General features: G+C 36.7%; 1 protein-coding gene across 1 annotated transcript in view; it reads right to left on the bottom strand.

Moving 5' to 3' along the window:
• FGF10 (fibroblast growth factor 10) overlaps positions 1 to 15,743 on the bottom strand; it is an 84,416-nt gene that overhangs the window by 32,611 nt on the left and 36,062 nt on the right. The gene's annotated exons all lie outside the window — the stretch shown is intronic.

Genomic DNA, 15,743 nt, shown 5'->3' with positions numbered 1-15,743 from the left:
TTTCACTTTGTGAATAAAGCTCAACTGACTTAGTCACACCAGTCAGGGCTAACCATTATCTTTACATACTTTCTCAGATAATTTTTAGCAGGGATAAGTAAATAACAAATATTTAGTATGTCAAATATAGTTTATGAGTATGATAGCATGAAAAATCAGAAAAAGATTCATTATAGGGTACTACCTAATTACCTAACTATTTGGGCAACCGAAGAGTTTTTGTTGGATCCTTTGATTACATTAATAATTAAATCCAAGTTAATGAAAGCATCACCCTTAAAAAATGCCACCAAGATAGAATCAGAAGTAAAACTACAGGGCCATAACCTGGTCTCAGGTTTGAGAACACAGAATACAAGGACGTGTTCGCAAAGTGCAAATTTCAATTTTTAATATACAAAATGTGAGTGTACATCACAATGAAGCTTAATACGAAAATAAAAGATTTTTAAAAGGTAACATTTTTTTTGCCATAAGTTTGACAAGGTAACCCCAGTCCACTAAGAGCTCATATAAATCAACAGAAAAGAAAAATGAAGAGGGGATAAATGGTGATGGATGGAGACTTGACTTGGAATGTGAACACACAATACAGTGTACAGACAATGTGTTCTAGAACCCTACTCCGGGCCATGGACCGGTCCCAGTCTGGGCCTGTGATGCACTAAGCAGTGCCGCAGGAGGTGGGCTTGAATGTAATGCACTGGAATCATCCCGGAACCATCCCCCCACCCAGTCTGTGGAAAAATTGCCTACCACGAAACCAATCCCTGGTGCCAAAAAGGTTGGGGACTGCTGCCTGAAACCCATATAACTTTATTAACTAATGTCACCCTCCTAAATTCAGTGAAAAAAGAGAAAAACTAAAACTTGACAGAAAGTTGGAAAAAGAAAAATACAATTTAAGAGAAGACACGTATAGGTTTTAAGCATCCAAAATATTGAACCCTTTATTTAGTAAAAGGAATTCCAATTAAAATAGAAAAATATTTTGCTCACTAAATTAAGATGAAAAGAACCAATAACCACCATTGGTGTGGATTTGGTAAATTGCTAATAGGGCTGTAAATCATAACATTTTTAAAGCAAGTAAGCAGCTTGCTAGAATAGCCTTAAAACTCTTATTTCTTTTCACCAAATCATTTCACTTTTAGAAATCAATGCCAAAGAAATAGAGATGCCAAAAAAGGTTTATGCATGAAAAAGTACACAGAACTCATTCTATATAATACTGAAATACTAAAAGCAATAGAAATGTCCAACTAAGAGTATGTTTAAGTAAATAATTATTCTAACATATAATTGTTATATTTCCACTAGCAGTCATAGAAAATGTTAGAAATAACATTATTTAATTTTGAGGAATTGCTAATAATGTAAGCTTTAAATATGGTACTAGAGCATCACAATTATATAAAAGCTACATTCAATATACATATATTTCTTCTGTATACATAGTCTTACATATAGTGTGTGTCACAAAGTGGAAAGATAATCTAAAATAAGTGATTATTTCTGAGTGGTGGCTTTCTTGGTAATTTCTATTTTTCTTCATAAGCATCTATATTTTCTACAGTGAGTACCTAGACCTTTTTTTCTTAGTACAAAATTGATTTTTAGAAAAGATAACTAATAACCAAAGTGTAGAAACATGGAAAGAAGTGGGCATTCGGCAGGTCTGTGTACCCCCCTGAGAGTCCCTGAGCGACAGGAGCGCCTTTTGATATCAGAGGCAGGAAGACCACATCTCCATAGGACGAGGGGTGCAGATCCCATTCAGACTGACAAAGGCATCTGTCCCGAGTTCAGCTTCCTAAGGCTTTGATGTGTTTAAAAGATCAGCGAAGCTTTCCCCTTGCCTTCCCCTCTTGCAGTGCAAATTCAAAGAAGCATTTATTATAAAGAGACTAAATTGTAACAAGAGCCTCTGCCCGGTTCTGGATTACAATGTGAAGGTTATCTATAACTTCATTTATCAGAAATGCCCTAACAGCTGAGTTAAACTGCTCTATAACTTTATTAGCCATTTGTGACTAGTGTGCTGTTTTGGTAGCAAAGACAATAGAGGCATTTTGTTGTTCCTCCCCAAGGAATGTAAGGAGATGATGGAGAGAATTAATGCAGAAAAGCAAACTATATTTGGATTGAGATTACCTAACTAGCTATTGTACTTAACAATGAACTTAGAGCACACTACGAACGTCAGAATGTGGGTATCTGTTCATGGAAAGGCAAATCGGTGCCTCTGATTTCCTGTTCATTTAGGACTATGTACATTTAATTTTTTTTAATTTAGTTATTTTTCAAGTACAGTTTTCTGTTTATTTCTCCCAGCCCAGCCCACCCCACCCCACCCCATGCACCCCACCTCCCTCCCATTTCCACCCCTCTTAGTTTTTGTCCATGTGTCCTTTATACTTGTTTCTCTAAATCCCTCCCATTTTCCCCCTTAAATTCCCTCCCCTCTCCCCTCTGCTCACTGTCCCCTTGTTCTCTGTTTCAGTGTCTTTGTTTTTATTCTGCTTGCTTGTTTCTTTTGCTGTTTAGCTTCCTGTTAAAGGTGAGGTCATATGGTATTTGTCTTTCACCGCCTGGCCTATTTCACTCAGCATAATGCTTTCCAGTTCCATCCATGTTGTTGCAAAGGGTAGTAGCTCCTTCTTTCTCTCTGCTGCATAGAATTCCGTTGTGTAAATGTACCACAATTTTTTGATCCATTCATTTACTGATGGGCACCTAGGTTGCTTCCAGCTCTTGGCTATTGTGAATTGTGCTGCTACGAACATTGTGGTGCATAGGTTCTTTGAAATGGATGTTTTGGGGTTCTTAGGATATAATCCTAGCAGTGGAATTGCTGGATCAAAAGGCAGGTCAATTTTTATTTTTCTGAGAAAATTCCATACTGTTTTCCATAATGGTTGTACCAGTCTGCAATCTCACCAACAGTGAACTAAGGTCCCCTTTTCCCCACAGCCTCTCCAACACTTGTTGTTTGTTCCTTTGTTTATGATAGCCATTCTGACCAGTGTAAAGTGGTATCTCATTGTGGTTTTAATTTGCATCTCTCTGATAGCTAGTGATATTGAGCATTTCTTCATGTGTCTCTGGATCTTCTGCATGTCCTCCTTGGAGAAGTGTCTGTTCAAGTCCTTTTCCCATTTTTTAATTGGGTTGGTTGTCTTCTTAGAGTGGAGTCATGTAAGTTCTTTGTATATTTTGGAGATTAAACCTTTGTCTGAGGTATCATTGGCAAATATGTTTTCCCATACAGTTGGTTGTCTTTTTAATTTAATTTAATACTGTTTTTTTAGCCATGCAAAAGCTTTTTATTTTGATGAGGTCCCATTTGTTTATTCTTTCCTTTATATTCCTTGCTCTAGGGGACATATTGTACATTTAATTTTTAAAAGCCCCTTTCCTCCTGGCTGGTGTAGCTCAGTGGATTGAGCACAGACCTGCAAACCATACGATTAATGTTCGATTCCCAGTCAGGGCACATGCCTGGGTTGCAGGCCAGTTTCCAGCAGGGGACTCACCAGAAGCAACCACACATTGATATTTCTCTCCTTCTCTCCTTCCCTTCCCCTCTAAAGATAAATAAATAAATAAAATCTTTTTTAAAAAGCCCCTTTCCTTTTGCTATTTTTCTTTTCCAAAAGCGATCAGAGCAAGCAATGAATATAACTTAGAGGTTGTTTTTTAAAAAATTTCCAAAGTATCTAATCTGTCTCAAAACAGCACAAAGAACATCTTAAAAGTGTTATTTCTTTTCACTTGAAGCCTGTGCATCTTAGCTTCTAAATGTTGTAAAGTGATGATTTAAATAATTAAATCATTTCAGGATCCAGTAATGCAAGTGGGTATGACTAATCTGCCCTCAGAAATGTTACACATATTGACATTTAGTCGGTGTTCAATTTTTAAACGTACAGATAACAACTCTGAAAGCGATGTGGGGTTGAGGAAAATAAAATACAAAGCACAAAATGAAAATAATTCATCTCAGTCACCCTAGAAATTATCCTCCTTCATATGAATGGACTATGTTCTTTCCTAGAATTTTCCGTATTGTGTATTTGCTGATTGTCTAAAGTGCAGTGATTACCTCCTATCAGCAGTGTAGAGACCAATAGCCGCCTTATTTGGCCCATGCTGAGAATTTCCCATGTACTTGTTTTTTTCTCTTTGAAATTCTTTGACTGCAGCCCTCTTATCTTAAAGGTTTCCTCTGGCCATTCGACCCCTATCTTTAACATCTCACTTTCTGCTCTTTGCTCTTTAGCTTCTTACCTTCTTTTTTCGGGCCTGGAGCCTCCCCCTCTTGCAAGCTCCTTACTGTCTGGCACAAAGTCCTACCCTGCAGGCCATCTGCCCACTCCGTCCAGGCTCCTATCAGCCCCCAGTTCTTGCCTCTGCAGGCTTAGGTCTCCATTCTCACACCCCTCTGAAAATAAGATGCAACCTTGTTCCTTTCCCGTCACGTTGAGTCTCTTTCTCCACCACCTGCTTAATAGGACAGGCAATGCTAAGAAATCAGAATTTATGGGAGACTGGGGGAGAGGAATTTTAGACTGTAGCCATGTCTCTTCCTCAATCACCATCTGCCACCAGTGCCAGTGAGCATGAAGTCACCCACTTCACACCTGTCTACCACTTTGGACCGCCGAGGAGGAGTGGCGATTCCAAAGAGAGGGATGTCTACAAAGGCAGTAGCCGATGAGGCCAAAACAGTGGGTGCCAAGGCCGAAAGCAGAAGCGTGGAATGAGAGTGGCCGAAAGAACAGGAAGGACATTCTTGGGTTTGCTTCTTCTCCAATCCCTTCAAGAATTCCCTGGAGTTATAAAGTTGAGTAAGGGTCATAAATAAAGCTTTGAAATTCGCCCCTGTACCCATAAAGCACCCACCTTTTTCAGTCTCTTGATGTCCCCCTTTAACTCTTTATTTTTTTAAAGATTTTATTTATTTATTTTTAGAGAAGGGGAGGAGGGAGAAAGAGAGAGAAACATCAGTGTGGGGTTGCCTCTTGAGTGCCTTCCAACAGGGACCTGGCATGCAACTTTAGCATGTGCCCTAAGTGGGAATTGAACCAGTGACCATTTGGTTCTCAGGCTGGCACTCAATCCACTGAGACACACCAGCCAGAGCATAACTCTTTAAAAACCACTCAGCAGTGAGCTAATATCAAAATATGTGAGATGTAATAAACTTCTGAAAGTCTGAGAACATGGCCTAGGCAGGCATTAAGACAAGAAGTGTTACTCCCAGGACAGCTCAAAGTTTCTTGATCATGGTGGTTACAGATATCACCTCTGGTCAATGGGATCGTTTTCCTTGTCATTATTCTCCCTGTACTGACGTAAATGACTGCTGGCCTGCAGCTCTTACTGGACTGGTGAAGGGTGTCATCATCAAATATAAAATTGTGAAAGAGAGTGTCCTTTGAGAATTTAGGCTTCAATGGAGTAGCTTTTTTGATACACAGCTTCTTCTCTGTCTAGGATTTAGAAAATATCTTTTGGGGTAAATTCAGGAAGAGAAATGAGAGTTAGCATTTTATACATTCTCCTTTGCCTGGCCCCCCTCATACTGTGCCCCCCAACCCCAAATGTGGAAGTAAAAGACACACTCAGCCCAGGAAGGAGAAAATCCACTTTTCTATATAAATGCTAGAAATTAATGTGAGGAGCACCCTGGATTAAGGATGGATTTATATGATGATCTGAAAAAATACAGTCCATCTAATGAGAGAAAAATTTGTTCTAATAAATGCTTCCTTTGTTTCTATTTTTGAGCATCTCTGGGGTCTGTCCAATCACTAGTTTCCAGAATAAAAGTCTGAACATAGATTCTTGGCAAAATATATAGTTATACATACGTTTGCTAATCTAAGACATGTTACACTGTATGTTTTTATAATAGAACTTGCTTTTCTATTTATATTATGAAGATTTACTGAACATATCTTTTTAGAAATTTGATATATATAGTAAATAGTGGGCTAAATAAAGTTGGTTAGGTTTACCTTTTAGGGAATTATTAGAAAGGAGAAAGAATTTAGAGTAAAACTACATGCTTGGTTTTATGTGGTTAAGTCGTGGATCTGATTTACTGAATAGAATGAAAGACCAGCATAATATGGGTCATTATTTTACATATTTAGTTAGACAGACAAACAGACAGACAGAGGTCTGAGCTATTCTCACACCCCACCACCCCAGCATCAGGAAATAAGGACATAAAACTCACTAGAGTTTACAAGTAGGTGAGTTACTTTGAAACTCAGGACATGGGGCCAAAAACAGAAACTATGAATATCCACCTTGTAGGCCACCCCTATGATAGGACAATCACCTGGAAAGAGATTTCATGTCATTATTTTAGACCTAATTCAAGTGGGGCCCTGCCAGGGTTGCTCAGAGTGGTCTCTTAGGACCTAAATGTAGAAATAGAGGCATTCCTGAAAATTGCCTAAAGTGACGGACAGTGGATTGATCCTAGAATTTGAAATCAGATAGACCTGAATGCCCAGGTCGGGTTTTAGTATTTTGGGTGATCGTCTTTTGTAACATTTATATAAGAAATAAATTATCTGCCCTGGCTGGTGTAGCTCAGTGGATTGAGCGAGGGCCTGCAAACCAGAGTATCGCGGTTTGATTCCCAGTCAGGGCACCTGTCTGGGTTGCAGGCCAGTTCCCAGCAGGGGACACACAAGAGGCAACCATACATTGACATTTCTCTCCCTCTCTCCTTCCCTTCCCCTCTAAAGATAAATAAAAAAATTATTAAAAAACAGAAATAAATTATTTAATGCATGAAAAGTGTTCAACAAGCAATAGGTGTTCTTAGTCCTGTATTCCATCTGATCCAGTAGGCTCTGCAGAGAAACCACTGGTGACGAGAGAGGCAGCCTTGCGTTTTGTAACATAAACTTTCAAAACTAGGTCTAGATTCCTTCATAAAACCATTGCATTTTTAATGTTTGTGAATTTAATCCCACTTGGAAGTTAGTGCATTTGTGTTTCCATTCCATGTCACCTGTTGCTGTTTATTCCTTAAGCATTTGTCTCCTATATAACATTATATTATTTTAGCTTCAAATGTGATCTTCATAAGCATTGCAGACAAATCAATGACTATTTGTCAAGTACTGCATATGTATTATTTACTGCAGGGCACAAAAAAGTAGATAGTCACACTCCAGCATCTAGACCAGGGGTGTCAAACTCATTTTCATTGGGACCACATCAGCCTTGTGACTGCCTTCAAAGGGCCGAATGTAATGTTAGGACTGTATAAATGTAACTGCTCCTTAACAGTTAAGCGAGAGCTTGGTGCTGCCACCAGGTAGAAACAAGGTGCTGGGCTGGATAAAACAAGGTGGAGGGCCGGATTCAGCCCATGGGCCTTGTGTTCGCCACCTGTGATCTAGACCTTATGCTTAATTCAGCCACTGAAATTCACTGTGAAGGCATATTCTGTGAAGAGGCAAAACATTTGTGAAAGCTTAATAAAGGTTGGTTATAGATGTTACAAATCCATCTAGAATATATGTTTCTAAATAAGTAGTATGAACAATCAATTCAGTGGGAGTTCAAGGGAAAAGGAATTTTGGATTGGGAAAGTTACAAAAGGTTTTATGGAAAAAACAGACTCCATTATTTAAAGTATTTACTGACTGCCAGCTTTAGGTCAAGCATGCTAGTAAAATCCAGGCAGGAGGAGAAAGCCTAGGGACGTTTACAGTAAAGGAAATGAAATTCTATATAACCTTGCCCACATTGAACTTCATCTACATGTTACAAAGGTCAATTACACACTTAGGGATATTTTAGTCATTCAGTTGAGGGGCTGTTTCTCTTAGAGGAGCTCAGTGACATGTGTCCAACCAAGGATGCCACTTTTTCTATGTTAAGAGAAAAAAAATTCCTGCTGCAAGCAGGTAGGTTGGGGCAGGGCTGTGCATAAGGAAGCAGAGAGAGGGGCAGATCAGGATGTAGGCATTGGGGCCAGAAGTATAAGACTTCTATCAGAAATCTGGGCAGAGAGCAGATGAAGGGACATCCACAAAGGACAATGAGACAGGTGAGGTTGACAACGGCGGGAGAGGAAGCTGCATCCCCAGCCCAGGGCCCCAAAGGAAGTTCCTCGTCAAGTCTGGTTCAGGCGCTGAAGCAAACTTCACCACTTCAGGCTGACGATGACACCACTCAGTGGAAGACAAATTGTTAGCAAAATAGCGTTTGGAGCAATTGTACTTCCCACTAGGTTGCTATAAATATGCAGGATATATTTGAAAAATTAAAAAAAAAACCCAAAGATTAAGAGAATGCTTTTTGCTTCCTAAATTTAAAACAAACAAAATAGTCATAGGGATGTAAAGTACAACAAAAAATATAGTCAACGATGTGATGACTATGGTGCCAGGTGGGGACTGGGAATATCAGGGGACATTCTGTAAAGTATGCAATTGTCTGACCACTGTGCTGTACACCTGAAACCAATACAAAAATAATGAATGTCAACTGTAGTTGAAAAAATTAAATTAAAAACAGTAAAAAATGTAAGATTTAAGAGAGTTATAATTTGTGAAAAAAATAAGGTTTTTTCCAAAATTAGGGTTTTACTGATTTTTTTCCTGACTCTGACCCAATTCTGCTTCTAGTTACAAATATTTTGTATTTTCAATACTTAGTATTGAGAGAGTACAAGTTTTCCTTCAAGATGATTTTCTGTGAAACATTTGCTAATAATAACAAGTAAGTTTCAGCATTGTTCTAATTTTATGGTGTGTACTGGGTCAGTGGTTTCTAAGGGTCAGTAAAGGGAAGGAAGTTTTTGGACTTTCAAAGGATTCCATTTGAAAAATAACTTTTTGAATTTGGATAAAAGCACTCGTATACTCCCACTAACTCCCCTGATCCAGGCTACAGTGGTATATACAATTATTCATTGGCTTTTTTCTTTTTATATTGTGTAAGGCCCTCCAGCCTGTGCACTCGGATGCTTGGAGGACATTAGTCATTGTAAAACGCAGTTACATTCCACAGTGTGCATAGCCCAAAGAGGCATCGTATCTCATGCATGTATATTATTTTTCAAATACACTTGGAGATTTTGTCATGATAAAATGATAAATTTCTTAAAGCATTCACACTAGCTTTTTATCATTATGTAAGCATAATAATTCCATGTGGGAGTCTACAAAATAGCTTAACCTTAAACATAGTCTTCAAATGCCAATAAGTTGGGAATTACTGACATTATTTATTTTATTGGAAAATAATGAATGATAGAATGAGAAAATGAGGTTGGAAGACACACTGGGGAAAGCATAAGTAAAATAAAATTGAAGATTGTATTTTCTGAGAGCATGAGACTTCAACCAGATTTTTTATTCTTCTGTTTATAAGAATATTAATGCATAAAAATTTTCATGATGATTAAATTTCCATTCATCTCAGCTCCAGTGAATGACAATTATCATCAGTTTCTGCCCAAACACAGAATCATTCTTCGCAATATGTTTGGCTCTCTCTCATCTTAAAAACAACTTTCCTTTGACTTCAAGTTTTTCTCCATGTTTTTCTGCCCTTCTCAGCAAAATACCAGTTGTCTCTATATCCCCATTTTCTTGCTTTTCATTCTCTTCCTCAACCCCATAAAGTCGAGCTTCCACTGAGCACTCCCATCAGGTACCATCTTGCCACACTGCTAAGTGCCAGTGGTTTCCCCGCTTCTCTCAGTAGCCTTTGAGAGAGCTCTTCCTCCGTACTACTGGAAACAGTTCTCACTTGTTTTCCGAGACACCACCCTCTCTGGATAGCCGCCTATCTCTTTGGCACCCTTTCTAAGTGACTGTTCTATCTTCTGCCCTTGCCCTACTCAATGTGGAGATATCAGGTTGACTTTGGACTGGCCCCAGGTGTCCATTGTGTCTCCACAGGGATCTCCAAGTTTCATAACCTAAGTTACACACATATGATAGAAAAACATCTCTATCCCTGATTTCTAACCTAAGCTCATCAGCTACGACCTACTTGTCGGTTGACCTTATATTTTAATAGTGATCCTAGTATCTACACAAATCAAACAATTGAATCTCTCCCCAAGCTATTCCTTGCTCCCATAGGTTTCCCTATCTCAGTGCAATGCAGTACCAGTCACTCTTTCTCTCACTTCTTCACCTCTCAACCTTGTAACAGGGATTTGTTTGCTTTACCTCCAAAATGTGTCTCGACTCTACCCCTTCTCTGCAGCTCCTTTGCTAGTGATGTCCACAGCCATCATTTTCCTCGCTGGTATAATGCTTTCATTTTGCCCTCTTGCTATATCATCTCTTGTTCCCCAAATGAAGTGATTTAAAAAACATAATTCATATCATGTCATTTATCTATATTCCTTCCCTGGCTTCCTATTAAGTTAGGATAAATGTCGGACTCCTAAGAATGGCCCAGAACTGACTTTGGAAACTTGCCTCCCACTCCCCTCCTCATACCCCGCTCTCCAGCTCCGCTGGCCTTCTCGTCTTTCTTGACTTAGGTCCTCAGGACTCTTGCAATTGTATCTTGTACCTGAGCTTTACTTCCTATAATTCTGACACAGCAGCCTCTTCTTCATCCTTTAGTTTTCAGTACAAATATCATCTCTTCCTAAATTAATAAATAAATCTTCTAGGAATAAAGTATCTTAAAGTAGTTCTATCCTTAAGTTTCTGCAGTGACAGAAATGTTCAATAACGTAGGCTGTTCTATATGTAATTATTGAGCACCTAAAATGTGATTACTGATATTGAAAATCTGAATAATTTAATCTATTTTCACTAATAAATAATCTAAATTAAAATAGTTGTTTGTGACTAGTGGATACTATATTGAAAATGTAGTTCTAGGACAGCACCTTCTTCTATGTTTAAAAAAATTAAATTAAAATCACATTTTTTATTTTTTAATTTACTAATCTACATTGAAAAAAATTATTTTTCTTTTCTACAATAGACTTCATAGAGCAGGGACATTTTTGTTTGTTTGCTTCTATATACTCATTGCCTAGAAGAGGCCCTGCTCATAGTAGGTACTCAATAAGTATTTACCCCCAAAATGGACAAATGAATAAATGGGTGAATTCGTCTTCTCTGCTTCTGGCTACAGATAGCCCTGTGCCATAATATCTCTAGTTTAGACTATTAATAATAGTACTCTCTCCCTTCAAATACCTGAAGGGATGCTCTGTACGATGGCTCACCCATGGCAAGCCTTCCTTCTCTTGTTGGGAATCCCTCCTTAGTGTTTTGTTTTTCTTTTTGTATGTCTTTTATACAAGATTGAAACTTGTATAAAAGACATACAAAAGGCACTGGCTTGAGGCTTTTATTGTTTCTACAGAAAAACAATTTCCTTTTTTTCTTCCATTTTTTTATATATAAAAATTGATTTTAGTGTCTGTGTAATATGTTTTTATTTATGTTGGGGCCATGAAATTATATTTTTATTGAATTAAATATAGGAGTCTGCCATACACCTGTTCTGCAATATGTCATTTTTCTTAATGCTGTCATGATTTGGCACAAAATGTAAATAGAAAATATCTTGCAAATATGAGGATGGTTAACAGAAGATCCCAAGGACTCCACCCGCCTTCTAGCTGTACCATGGATGAAGAGGTTAATAGGGCATTGCCAGTCTTACAGGATTTCTTTATGGAAAGGTCTTAACTATTTTGAAGAGTTGTACCTTTAAAGGTGGGCCAGCAGTATTATGAAAACTGTAATTTTCTTTTATGAAACCAATAGTTGGATGAAATATGCCATAAGTATTAAATAAAGTGAACAGTAATGAAACTCACCAGTGGAATAGTCCTGCCATGATTGAAGAAGAACTAGGAACAGAGAAAGGGTAGTATCTTGGTCTGGTTGGACTACTATACCAAATATCATTGATTGGGTGACCTATAAACAGCAGAAACTGTTGCTTATAGTTTTATAGGCTGGAAGTCTGAGGTCATGGAGCTTATAGTTCTATAGGCTGGAAGTCTGAGGTCATGGTCAAGGGAAAGCCCTCATCTGGGTTGCAGACTTCTCCTTGTGTCCTTACACATGTAAGGGACTAGGGAGCTCTGTGGAGTCACTTTTCAAAGGGCACTAATCACTTTTATGAGGGTACCAGCCTCATGACCTAATCACCTCCCAAAGTTCCCACCTACTGATACCATCACTTTGGGGGCTTAGGATTTCAACATGCAAATTTTGAGGGGACACAAATACTTAGATCATAGCAGGTACTTAACATGGGATCTGGACTTTACAATCATTCGGACAGTAACTATGCATTTTGTGTTTGCTCTAATCTCTGAGTTGTACAGAAAATTTGGTGCAAATTTCAATCACTCCCATTTGAGATAAGATAGAATCTGTCATTCTTCCTATTACCTCTGGAGGGATTTAGAAGTAGGTTGCCAGACTTGGTGAATAAAAATACAGAATGTCCAATTAATTTGAATTTCAGATAAACAATGGATTTTTTTTAGTATATGCATATCCCATGAAATATTTTGGACGCATTTATAGTAAAAATCATTTGTGGTTTATCCCAAATCACATTTAACTGGGAGTCCTGCATTTTATCTGGCAACGTTACTTGGGGAGAATTCTGGGAGGTAGTGATTTATGCATCTTTTCATCACCTCTGGATCTAAATTTTTGCTTGCACTAAACTCTCAATCTTGTATGTCCACTAAAACTTCAATCTTACTTTTCATGAATCTTTGTTCCTATATGAGAATACTGGGTGCACTGTGAGACAGAGCTTCTTTTCTGTAATGGTTTTCATATCTCTATATCTATATCTATATCTATATCTATATCTATATCTATATCTATATATATCTCTCACTATTATTTTGGTAAAGTCATTTTATTTCCCTTGCTGGAATGCAATCTGTTTATCTTGAAACTTATGTTGACTTGTTGTATATGTCATTTCAGGTTGACTCATACTTGGTTTGGAAAATTGTTTGATATTCTAATTTTGCTCTGGTTAAATATCTTGAGAATACAATGAAAAGCTGTTTGGGAGTATGTACCAATAACTTAAAAAATTGTATATTCTTTTACCTAAAAAGTCAGCTTTTGAAGACTACAGTAAAGTTCAGTGGTTAAAAGCATAGTGCTGGGAACTATACAGACTTAAGTACAAATCCTAGTATCGTTATGTACTAGCTATAGAAATGAAAGTCTCGTTTGTTTATCTGAAGCTTGTAGATAACAAAATATTAAAATAGAATTATTTTTGAATATTTTAATCTCGATATGCATATATTTCCTAAATACATATAGTAAATATGTATCATACATTAATGGTTAAGTAAACCATGAGATGGCTATAAATCAGATCTTATAGGAGTCTTAAACTAATATTTATAAATATTTTTAACAACATAAAAAGTGTCCATGAGAAAAACAAAACTATAACCAGAATAAAATATATTATTAACAGTATGACATCCACTAGGAGTAGCTGCATAATCTAGAATTACATAATCATAGGTACAGAGAAAGGGGTGAAGGGAAATTGATCAAAATAGAATAGCAGTCGCCTCTAGGTAGTAGAATCAGGAGTCATTATGGTATTGATGCCTCTTTTTCTTCCATATTTCTAACAATGGGCACGCAATACTATTAACAGTAAGAAAACTGTATGTGTGTATATGGAAACATATACGTATAACACACATGTAATACACAAATATATAACATATGTATACACACATGTGTAATACATAAGTATATGTGTATATATTACATATAGTATGCATGTAATATATATTATATATGTAATATGTGTGCTCTTAATTATATATTTGGATTTTATATGTATTTTATATATGACCTAAGAAATATATTCAGTTTAACATGATCAATAAAAACTCTTGAAAATGAAAGAAGAATATTTTTATTCTATCCTTATTTCATTGCATTAAAAAAACAGCATCTGGATTAAACAGAGAGCTTGGGAAATCACTATAGTCATTCTTGGTTTTGGTTCACATTTTTGGTCGAAGTGCAGTTATTTTTTTAAAGAAGAATGCTGATTTTAGAAACTTCCGTGCTGAGAAAACTTGCTTGTATTTGCATCATTAGGTATTTTAGAAAATACTTCCCAATGAAAATTATTCTATGTATTTTATTGCATTTGTCTAAGAATTTTAAAATTAATTAAAATACACAAATATCCATTTGTTGAAATTAATCTTCTCAGGTTAGATTGCTGACTCTGACATTAGTAAATGTTAAATTAGTTAAATTAATAAAAATAAGCTAATTGAGTTTAGGCCATGCTGAAATTTGAATTATCTGGGATTCCAAAAAAAAGAGAATAACCTCTTATTCTCTTTTTTGAAAGAAGATAATAATTTATGAGCTTTTTAATTTATCTTATTAAAATACACTAATGAGCCGCACAGGGCATACTTTAAAGACATAATGGTATCTATCAATTTTCTTAAAGGAGTAGCTTAATCTATCACCTACTGACAGAGACAGGTAAATAAATAGAAAGAAAATAGAAGTCAGTAATTCATTCTTATGTTCCTTTTCAAAATTTAATTTTAAGAATAGTCGGTATATAAGCTTATATTGGTTATATTAGTTTCAGGTGTACAATATAGTGATCCAACATTTTTATACCCCAATGTGATCACCACACTAATTTTAGTAATCATTTATTACCATGTAAATTTATCACAATATTATTGACTAGACCACCCATCCCCTTTTCGCCCATCCCCCACTCTCTCCCTCTTGTAAACATCCCTCTGGTCTCTGTTTCAAGAGTCTGTTTTTGCTCTGCTTTGTTTGTTTGTTTTAGATTCTTAATATAAGTGAAACCATATGGTATTTGTCTTTTTTTTTGCCTGATTTATTTCACTTAGAATAATACCCTCTAGGTTCATCTATGTTGTCACAAATGACAAGTTCATTGTTTTGTTGTTGTGTAATAGTTCATTACACATCTTCTTAATCCACTCATCTCTGATGGACATACATACAGATGGCCACCAGACATATTATATGAAAAGATGCTTAACATCACTAATCATCAGGGAAGTGCAAGTTAAAACCAGTGAAATACATCCGTCAGAATGGATATCATCAAAAAAGTCAGCAGATAATAAGTGTCGGTGAGGATGTGGGGCAAAGGGAACCCTTGTGCACTGTTGGTGGGAATGCAGACTGGTGCAGCCATGGTGGAAACCACTATAAAGATTCCTAAAAAAAAAAAAAAACCCAAAAACAGATATACCAGGCATCTCAGCAATTCTACTTCTGAGTATTTATCTACAGAACAGGAAAACACTAACTTGAAAAGATACAGGTACCCCCACATTTTTACAGCATTATTTACAAAAGCCAAAATCTGGAAGCAATCTCACTGTCCATTGTTATATTCTTGATTTTTGGAGGGTATGCTTGCTATAACACAAATCATGTACTTTGATTTGTCCCATTTGATGTGACCTAATTTGTTTTTAAAGTTAAGTGGTTTTTCCAAATATTTAGAGACAGAAAAAGGTCTGAGGCTTTGTGAATTTTAAGTAAAAGGAATTAGATAACCATAAATACTATATGTGCTTAATTAAACAGGGAAACATGCTACCATGTGTACTTTCCTTAGGAAAGGCAGAAGTATGTGATTTCCAAGACATCTCATTGTTGAAATCCTATCTACTCAAAAAACAAACAAACAAA

The sequence above is a fragment of the Artibeus jamaicensis genome, unplaced genomic scaffold, assembly GCF_021234435.1.
Source record: "Artibeus jamaicensis isolate MK-2021 breed Jamaican fruit bat unplaced genomic scaffold, CSHL_Jam_final scaffold_369, whole genome shotgun sequence".
NCBI classification, from domain to species: Eukaryota; Metazoa; Chordata; class Mammalia; order Chiroptera; family Phyllostomidae; genus Artibeus; species Artibeus jamaicensis.
This window is presented reverse-complemented; position numbering and strand designations above follow the sequence as displayed.